Source organism: Triticum aestivum, chromosome 5D (genome assembly GCF_018294505.1).
Source record: "Triticum aestivum cultivar Chinese Spring chromosome 5D, IWGSC CS RefSeq v2.1, whole genome shotgun sequence".
In the NCBI taxonomy this organism is placed as follows: domain Eukaryota; kingdom Viridiplantae; phylum Streptophyta; class Magnoliopsida; order Poales; family Poaceae; genus Triticum; species Triticum aestivum.
Genome location: NC_057808.1, coordinates 68701473 through 68711938, shown reverse-complemented (window position 1 = coordinate 68711938; position 10466 = coordinate 68701473).

The following is a 10466-nucleotide window of genomic DNA, read 5'->3' as shown; positions in this document are numbered from 1 at the left end:
CTCCTCAACCTACTGAACCTACTGAAAATGTTTACTTTAAAATTCCTTCGGGTATGATAGAAAAACTGCTAGCTAATCCTTTTACAGGAGATGGAACATTACATCCCGATATGCACCTAATCTATGTGGATGAAGTTTGTGGATTATTTAAGCTTGTAGGTATGCCCGAGGATGTTATCAAGAAGAAGGTCTTCCCTTTATCTTTGAAGGGAAAGGCATTGACATGGTTTAGGCCATGTGATGATATTGGATCATGGAACTACAACCGATTGAAATTGGAATTTCATCAGAAGTTTTATCCTATGCATCTGGTTCATCGTGATCGTAATTATATACATAATTTTTGGCCTCACGAAGGAGAAATTATCGCTCAAGCTTGGGGGAGGCTTAAGTCAATGTTATATTCATGCCCCAATCATGACCTCTCAAGAGAAATTATTATTCAGAATTTTTGTGCTCGGCTTTCTCTCAATAATCGCTCCATGCTCGATACTTCTTGTATTGGTTCTTTTATGATGAAGACTATTGAATTCAGATGGGATTTATTGGAAAGAATTAAATGCAGCTCTGAAGATTGGGAACTCGATGAAGGTAAGGAGTTAGGTATAACACCTAAGTTTGATTGTGTTACATCTTTTATGGATACCGATGTTTTTCGTGAATTTAGCACTAAATATGGACTTGACTCTGAGATAGTAGCTTCTTTCTGTGATAGATCCCCTATACTTGTGGGTCATCAATATGCATGATACTAGTATATGATCGGCAATACCTCCGCAACGCGCGCATGCATAGTATCATAAGTTAGTATCTTAGGTTGCCTTATTAATTGCCATGCATGACACAAAGTAGTACAACATTTAATACAATACGGTATCATGATATGATACCACACCCTCTCTTTCCTCATTTAACTATGTGCCACATCATCCAAAAAGTCTAGTTGGCATGCATCATACCGCTTGATACTCCCATATTACGACAAGCCTTATTAGGGTGGCCATAGTGGGGGTATCATAGCCGGTATCATGCACTCGGGAATAGAAAATATGATGATGTGGCAAAGAAGCAGTAACATAGGTAGATACCGTAACATATATATATATATATATATATATATATGTTATACTACTTTGTGCCATGCATGGCCATAAATACGGTCATCTATGATATATACTACTCTAATATATGCACTATGAAGGTACGTACGTAGTATCATACACTAGTATCATATGCATGATACTATATATATATATAGTATATGATACTCCCCACTATATAAGGCTGGCCATAGTGGTGGTATCATGGCCGACGATGTCATGCACTCGGAAATAGCAAGTATGCTGATGTGGCAAAGAATTAAATATATATATATAAAGAGGGTTAGAGTAACATATAGGTAGATACCGTATCATGTTAAATGCGATGCTAATTTGTGTCATGCATGGCAATAAATATGATCTATATATGATACTATACTCTATGTATTATACTATGCGCTATAATTAGTTAAAGGTAGTAGCATACACTAGTATCATATATACTGTATATTCATGATACTAGTATATGACACTCTCCACTATACTCGTGATTTCTTATCGTGGAAAAAAATTGGAGGCGAAACGATGAACTCATGTTTTCATTCGAACAAAAATATGATGTTAGGTAATGTAAATGTTTTCAAAGAGCACACGGTTCACTCACGAAAGCCGTGTGTCCACTAAACCGTGGCCGATGCACCCCACCCCTCTGCCACACGCGCGATCTGAGTCGTGCGTTCAGATTGGCCAGAACGCAAACCCCACGGATCGTACGTCTGCACTGTTGGATTCTCCTTGATCGAACGACGATCCTCATCCCTTTCGACATCACATGTAAATGTTTTCAAATAGCCCCTCCCCAAAAAATGTTTTCAAATAGCACACGGTTCACACATGAAAACCGTGTGCCTACCAAACCGTGGCCGATGCCCCCCCTTTGCTGCGCGCAAGATCTGAGTCGTGCGTTCTGATTGGCCAGAACCCAAACCCCACGGATCGTACGTCTGCGCCGTTGGATGCTCCCAGATCGAACGGCAATCCTCACCCCTTTCGACAGGAAATGCAGTCCGGCTAGGAATTGATTTATATGCCAACATGCATGGTAAATGCCAAAAATGTCTTACATATAGCACACGAGACCTGAAATGCGCCTGCAAATCAAACCCGTGGTAAAATTGTGATTGGTTTACGTGGGAAAAATTTCGAGGCGGAATGATGAACTCACGTCTTCATTTCAAAATTAGTACGTCTTCATTTCAAACGAAATTATTCTGTTTGTGCACACGAGAGCTTAGAGGCAACCGTTTGCATAGGCCTTTCCGCGCGCACGGCGACCGGGGATATTTTTCACCCTTTTCACCTAGGCCGCCAACACCCGGAGTCCCCAACACCCCCCCATCGTTGGCCCGCGTTTCACTCAACTAGTCCACCCAATCTGCTTCGCCAACTCCCCCTTCCCCAGATCCACAACAGAACCCTCTTCGGCGCCGCCGTGCTCACCCCGGCCATGTGCCCGCTCTTCGGCGTCAATCCTACCTCCACTGCCGTTCCCAACACATGGCGGCCCGCGCCTTGCCGTCTTCGTTTGCTCGCCATCCATCCTCGAGCATATCGATGCAGTAACCCTCGCCTCTCCTATGGTCCGGCTGGGTTTGCATTAAGAAGCCTGTTAGTTACTGCTCTCCATCGCGGTGAGGCATATTTCCTCGCAATCCCTCGTCCAATTTCGTTCCGTATGTTCCCAAATTGGCTATAAAATAATGAAGAGCGTATATATGTTCATTATCTACCTTCCTTACTACATATAAGTTGTATTTGTTCCAATAAGTTACTGCCTATTTACAGATCACGGGCGCCCGAGTCACAAAAGCTTAACAAATTAGCCGTACATTTTCTAAATTATTGCATGGCATGTTTAGAAAGCTTGATACCAAGTTGTTAGTTCCTGAGTTTCGCATGTGTTCTCTGTAGATGCCAAGTAGCAGCGATAGCACTCATGCTTCAGGCCATGTATGTTCATCTGATTCGGACAACCCTAGGTCTTCAGTAGATTGTGGGGGATCAAGTAGCCTTGAATGGGATAGAGCTGCAGCAATTACCCTTTCGGTCAGGACATGGAGGAACACTCCAAGGAAGCCCACACACCAGCCTAAAGGTGTATATGAAGTAACCGAGATTGATTTAAAGTCTTGGGCTCCAACTAAACCAGATAAAGCATGCATGAGGTTCAGGAGTGTGTGTGGATTTGTTGGCAGGGCAAGGCTCAACATTAATCTGCCGGGGTTTCAGAAGGCTAACACAGAAACACGGCGAAGGATAGTCCAGGAGATCATGGATCACTTCAACGTTCCAGAGCAGTGGAGAATGCAGGTGGAACACGCTGCACTGAAGAAGGCTAGGCATGCTTGGAGAAACTAGAAGCACGTGATGTACAAGAAGTACTTGAGTGAAGGCAAGGACCCAATCCCCGCATACCCCCAAATTACAAAGGCGGACTGGGCAAAATTCAAAAGGGTGAGGGCTACTAAAGAGTTTGCTGAGAAGAGTTTCAAGCAATCGGAACTTCAGAAGAAGAACATACACCCTCACCGTATGGGTGTGGCAGGATACTATGGCATGAAACGGATATGGGAACAGGAGGACAAAGAAGCAGTAGCGGCGGGTGGGAATCCGGCCTTTAGTGAAATCAGGGGCGAATGCCCCAGAGACTACTTGCGGGCACGTGCAAAGAGGCATGATGACGGAACTTATTACTTTGAAAATGCAAGTGACGCCAAACTGTATGAAGTGATGTTAGAGGCTTCCAAGATCCCTGGAAGGTTCTACAGGAACCCAGGGCCATGTGACATTCTGTCCATTGCTGTGGAAACAAAAGAGCCCCATGGCCGTGCAAGGGGTATAGGTGTTAATGTCCCGCACAGAGGGCTTTCACACTCAGCAAAGAAAAGAGGCTCAACATGAAAAAAGCAAGGAGTGAAATGAAGCAGAATGCATTGTATGAAAGGTTGAGGAAGTATATTTATCCGGCTGTTCGAAAGGATGTTGAGGAGTAAATGATGATGCAGAAGACTCTAACACTGACAGATAGCCAGCAGATGGGAGGGGAGGCGGGCATGGAGGATGTTCCTTATTGCGCGATAACACTGCACAAGAGTAGTTGTGCATCAGCTCACCCCAGCGACACTGAGACTGCAGCTGCTCGTGATGATGCTATATCTGATCTATCTGGAATGAAAGACAGACTGAAGGGCGTGCTTACACATTATGAAGGTACATTAAAATGTGCAACAGCCTGGGTTTGCCCACCCTTCTTGGAAGATGGCCTCTTCTTGGACAATGTGCCATTGAAGCCGAGCTATGTGAAGTGCTACGTGACTGAAGTAAAGCCTGGATTCAATGAATTTTCTCTGAAGAATGTCCTAGGAGACTTTGATGAGCAAAGGACCTTGGGAGAAACACTGTTACATCACATCAAGTGGCCACGAAAGGAAATAGAGTTCATCGATAGATCCCTGAAGCCCCGCCAAGAGCAACCACTATCGCCCCTCAACCGATGACGCTCTCCTTACCACAATAGCTCTCACGGGCTGATGCATCAACCTGTGATCAGCCGGCCCGACTTTGTGGCATACAGGCCATGTCATCCTCCGCCCCAAAGCAGCCAGTGGCAAGGCCTACAACTCCTGAAGACGCACCACCGGTTCAGATGCTGGCCGCTGAAGCCGCGGGGGGAGACCCAGCTGGAGCACATGCTCAGTAGACCAACCTGGTGGAACAGACTGCTAAGCAGTATGATGCTTCAGAACCGCCTGCTAAGCAGTCTGTAGGTCTAGAACCGACTGCTCATCAGTCCGTCGGTCCGCAGTCGCGTGATCAGCATACCAATGCGTCAGCACTTCCTGCTCAACAAACCAACGCATTGGCACAGCCTCCTCAGCACACCGACAAGTTGGCACCACCTGCGCAGAAACCCGACATAGCTTCAACGCATGGTCAGTAGTCCGATGCCTCTGCTCCTACAGCCCAGCAGTCCGTCACAGCAGCACTGCCAGCTCAGCGGTCCGGCATAGTTAAACAGTCTGCTAAGCAGTCCGTCCAAGCTTCACCGTCTGCTCGGCAGTCTACCTTGCAGGCAACCAGACGTTCTGCCAGAAATACTTCAAGTACCAAGAATGAAATGGCCAAAAAGGCTACACGCATGACCATGAGGAAGCGCAACGGGAGAGTGAAGAGGAAAGAGAATGATTGCCTCTTACTTAAAGCACTCATCGCCCAGAACCAAATTAACAGCAGCTTGTTCGAATCTGGGAGTAATATTATTTCTGACGCCATGGATGATGAAGAAGTACGTTTGCTGCTTGCTAAAAGTAAAGCAGACGTACTTGAAGCACACAATTACGTCCATCGCCAGCCATCTCTTGTTGGCGAATACTTTGATGAGTGCAGCTCCGGTTGCCGTGAGTTACATGAATATTGCATGGATCAAATGTCAGCAAGTCATCATGCTTTGCTAGTCCACTACAATAGAGATCATTTCCGACACGATGCTGGTTCCATCAATGTGAGTTTCGAGGACTTACATCTCTTCTTCACCTTCAACGTGCTCGATACCACTCTTGTTAGATGCCTGATTTTGTAAGTACTTAACAAACTCTGATCAACTTCTCCATACAAGGCTGTAAATGATAAAGAGCTAACTGCATTTTATTCCTCTCAGGGGATTGAACACGAAGCAATACCACCTCAAACTGGATTAGGCCTTTACCTTCACTGCAAGGGGACAAACTGTTGGGGAACGTAGTAATTTCAAAAAAATTCCTACGCACACGCAAGATCATGGTGATGCATAGCAACGAGAGGGGAGAGTGTTGTCCACGTACCCTCGTAGACCGAAAGCGGAAGCGTTAACACAACGCGGTTGATGTAGTCGTACGTCTTCACGATCCGACCGATCAAGTACCGAACGCACGGCACCTCCGAGTTCAGCACACGTTCAGCTCGATGACGTCCCTCGAACTCCGATCCAGCCGAGTGTTGACGGAGAGTTTTGTCAGCACGACGGCGTGGTGACGATGATGATGTTCTACCGACGCAGGGCTTCGCCTAAGCACCGCTACGATATTACCGAGGTGTAATATGGTGGAGGGGGGCACCGACACGGCTAAAAGATCGTAGATCAATTGTGTGTAGAGAGGTGCCCCCCTGCCCCGTATATAAAGGAGCAAGGGGAGGCCGCCGGCCAAGGAGGAGAGGCGCGCCTAGGAGGAGTCCTACTCCTACCGGGAGTAGGACTCCCCCTTTCCATGTTGGAATAGGAGAGGAAGGGGGAAGAGGTGGTGGGGAGGAAGGAAGGGGGGTGCCGCCCCCTCCTTGTCCTATTCGGACTGGGGGGGGAAGGGGGGCGCGGCCCTGCCCTGGCCTCCTCTCCTCTCTTCCACCTAGGCCCACAAAGGCCCATTAAGTTACCGCGGGGTTCCGGTAACCTCCCGGTACTCCGGAAAAATCCCGAATTCACCCGGAACACTTCCGATGTCCGAATATAGTCGTCCAATATATCAATCTTTATGTCTCGACCATTTCGAGACTCCTCGTCATGTCCGTGATCACATCCGGGACTCCGAACAACCTTCGGTACATCAAAACATATAAACTCATAATATAATTGTCATCGTAACGTTAAGCGTGCGGACCCTACGGGTTCGAGAACTATGTAGACATGACCGAGACACCTCTCCGGTCAATAACCAATAGCGGAACCTGGATGCTCATATTGGCTCCCACATATTCTACGAAGATCTTTATCGGTCAGACCGCATAACAACATACGTTGTTCCCTTTGTCATCGGTATGTTACTTGCCCGAGATTCGATCGTCGGTATCTCAATACCTAGTTCAATCTCGTTACCGGCAAGTCTCTTTACTCGTTCCGTAATACATCATCCCGCAACTAACTCATTAGTCACAATGCTTGCAAGGCTTATAGTGATGTGCATTACTGAGTGGGCCCAGAGATACCTCTCCGACAATCGGAGTGACAAATCCTAATCTCGAAATACGCCAACCCAACAAGTACCTTCGGAGACACCTGTAGAGCACCTTTATAATCACCCAGTTACGTTGTGACGTTTGGTAGCACACAAAGTGTTCCTCCGGTAAACGGGAGTTGCATAATCTCATAGTCATAGGAACATGTATAAGTCATGAAGAAAGCAATAGCAACATACTAAACGATCGAGTGCTAAGCTAACGGAATGGGTCAAGTCAATCACATCATTCTCCTAATGATGTGATCCCGTTAATCAAATGACAACTCATGTCTATGGCTAGGAAACATAACCATCTTTGATCAACGAGCTAGTCAAGTAGAGGCATACTAGTGACACTCTGTTTGTCTATGTATTCACACATGTATCAAGTTTCCGGTTAATACAATTCTAGCATGAATAATAAACATTTATCATGATATAAGGAAATAAATAATAACTTTATTATTGCCTCTAGGGCATATTTCCTTCAGTCTCCCACTTGCACTAGAGTCAATAATCTAGTTCACATCGCCATGTGATTTAACACCAATAGTTCACATCACCATGTGATTAACACCCATAGTTCATATCGTCATGTGACCAACACCCAAAGAGTACTAAGGTGTGATCATGTTTTGCTTGTGAGAGAAGTTTAGTCAACGGGTCTGCAACATTCAGATCCGTATGTATTTTGCAAATTTCCATGTCAACAATGCTCTGCAACGGAGCTACTCTAGCTAATTTCTCCCACTTTCAATATGTATCTAGATTGAGATTTAGAGTTATCTGGATCTGTGTCAAAACTTGCATCGACGTAACCCTTTGCGACGAACCTTTTGTCACCTCCATAATCGAGAAACATATCCTTATTCCACTAAGGATAATTTTGACCAATGTCCAGTGATCTACTCCTAGATCACTATTGTACTCCCTTGCCAAAATCAGTGTAGGGTATACAATAGATCTGGTACACAGCATGGCATACATTATAGAACCTATGGCCAAGGCATAGGGAATGACTTTCATTCTCTTTCTATCTTCTGCCGTGGTCGGGCTTTGAGTCTTACTCAATTTCACACCTTGTAACACAGGCAAGAACTCTTTCTTTGACTGTTCTATTTTGAACTACTTCAAAATCTTGTTAAGGTATGTACTCATTGAAAAACTTATCAAGCGTCTTGATCTATCTCTATAGATCTTGATGCTCAATATGTAAGCAGCTTCACCGAGGTCTTTCTTTGAAAAACTCCTTTCAAACACTCCTTTATGCTTTGCAGAATAATTCTACATTATTTTCGATCAACAATATGTCATTCACATATACTTATCAGAAATGCTGTAGTGCTCCCACTCACTTTCTTGTAAATACAGGCTTCACCGCAAGTCTGTATAAAACTATATCCTTTGATCAACTTATCAAAGCGTATATTCCAACTCCGAGATGCTTGCACCAGTCCATAGATGGATCGCTGGAGCTTGCATATTTTGTTAGCACTTTTAGGATTGACAAAACCTCCTGGTTGCATCATATACAACTCTTCTTTAATAAATCCATTAAGGAATGCAGTTTTGTTTATCCATTTGCCATATTTCATAAAATGCGGCAATTGCTAACATGATTCAGATAGACTTAAGCATAGATACGAGTGAGAAACTCTCATCGTAGTCAACACCTTGAACTTGTCGAAAACCTTTTTGCGACAATTCTAGCTTTGTAGACAGTAACACTACTATCACTGTATGTCTTCCTCTTGAAGATCCATTTAATCTCAATGGCTCGTCGATCATTGGGCAAGTCAATCAAAGTCCATACTTTGTTCTCATATATGGATCTTATCTCAGATTTCATGGCCTCAAGCCATTTCGCGGAATCTGGGCTCATCATCGCTTCCTCAAAGTTTGTAGGTTCGTCATGGTCAAATAACATGACCTCTAGAATAGGATTACCGTACCACTCTGGTGTGGATCTCACTCTGGTTTACCTACGAGGTTTGGTAGTAACTTGACCTGAAGTTACATGATCATCATCATTAAACTTCCTCACTAATTGGTGTAGGAGTCATAGGAACAGATTTCTGTGATGAACTACTTTCCAATAAGGGAGCAGGTACAGTTACCTCATCAAGTTCTACTTTCCTCCCACTCACCTCTTTCGAGAGAAACTCCTTCTCTAGAAAGGATCCATTCTTAGCAACGAATGTCTTCCTTCGGATCTGTGATAGAAGGTGTACCCAACTGTCTCCTTTTGGTATCCTATGAAGACACATTTCTCCGATTTGGGTTTGAGCTTATCAGGATGAAACCTTTTCACATAAGCATCGCAACCCCAAACTTTAAGAAACGACAACTTTGGTTTCTTGCCAAACCACAGTTCATAAGATGTCGTCTCAACGGATTTAGATGGTACCCTATTTAACGTGAATGCAGCTGTCTCTAATGCATAACCCCAAAACGATAGTGGTAGATCGGTAAGAGGCATCATATATCGCACCATATCTAATAAAGTACGGTTACGATGTTCGGACATACCATTACATTGTGGTGTTCCAGGTGGCGTAAGTAGTGAAACTATTTCATATTGTTTTAACTGAAGGCCAAACTCATAACTCAAATACTCTTCTCCACGATCAGATCATAGAAACTTTATTTTCTTGTTACGATGATTTTCCACTTCACTCTGAAATTATATGAACTTTTCAAATGTTTCAGACTTCTGTTTCATTAAGTAGATATACCCATATCTGCTCAAATCATCTGTGAAGGTCAGAAAATAATGATACCTGCTACGAGCCTCAATATTCATCGGACCACATACATCTGTATGTATGATTTCCAACAAATCTGTTGCTCTCTCCATAGTTCCGGAGAACGGCGTTTTAGTCATCTTGCCCATGAGGCACGGTTCGCAAGCATCAAGTGATTCATAATCAAGTGATTCCAAAATCCCATCAGTATGGAGTTTCTTCATGCGCTTTACACCAATATGACCTAAACAGCAGTGCCACAAATAAGTTGCACTATCATTATTAACTTTGCATCTTTTGGCTTCATTATTATGAATATGTGTATCACTACGATCGAGATCCAACAAACCATTTTATTGGATGTATGACCATAGAAGGTTTTATTCATGTAAACAGAACAACAATTATTCTCTAATTTAAATGAATAAACGTATTGCAACAAACATGATCAAATCATATTCATGCTCAATGCAAACACCAAATAACACTTATTTAGTTTCAACACTAATCCCGAAAGTATAGGGAGTGTGCGATGATGATCATATCAATCTTGGAACTACTTCCAACACATCATCACCTCGCCTTTTACTAGTCTCTGTTTATTCTGCAGCTCCCGTTTCGAGTTACTACTCTTAGCAACTGAACCAGTATCAAAT